This window comes from Octopus bimaculoides, chromosome 7 (assembly GCF_001194135.2).
Source record: "Octopus bimaculoides isolate UCB-OBI-ISO-001 chromosome 7, ASM119413v2, whole genome shotgun sequence".
NCBI classification, from domain to species: Eukaryota; Metazoa; Mollusca; class Cephalopoda; order Octopoda; family Octopodidae; genus Octopus; species Octopus bimaculoides.
In genome coordinates this window covers 82,531,121-82,531,509 of record NC_068987.1, presented here as the reverse complement: position 1 = coordinate 82,531,509, position 389 = coordinate 82,531,121, and positions in this window count along the sequence as shown.

The window sequence follows — 389 nt, the reverse complement described above, 5'->3', positions numbered from 1 at the left end:
TTCAGACCAAATGCTGTATTTCGGACGCTTTGAAAATTTTCATACTTCATCTTTCTCCTCCTTTTCGCCTCAATACTTTTCCTTTTCTCTCTCTCTCACACTTATTTAAGTCATTAGTAACAAAGCTAAGCCAATTATACTTAAATAAACATTATGAATTATGACAATATTAAAGTTAATCTCAGTAATATTACTGTTGAGCTCCCATCCTGTACCCGACGTCCATATTGTGCTGAAGTTTAGATAAGATACTTAGGCTTGATCCTATATTTACTTCTTCCTATATTTACTAACCTGTCAACTGTCTGTCACCTCTCGCTTTCTCTATCTCTCTGTCTGTGTGTCATTTTATGTACACATTGATATATATATATATATATATATATATA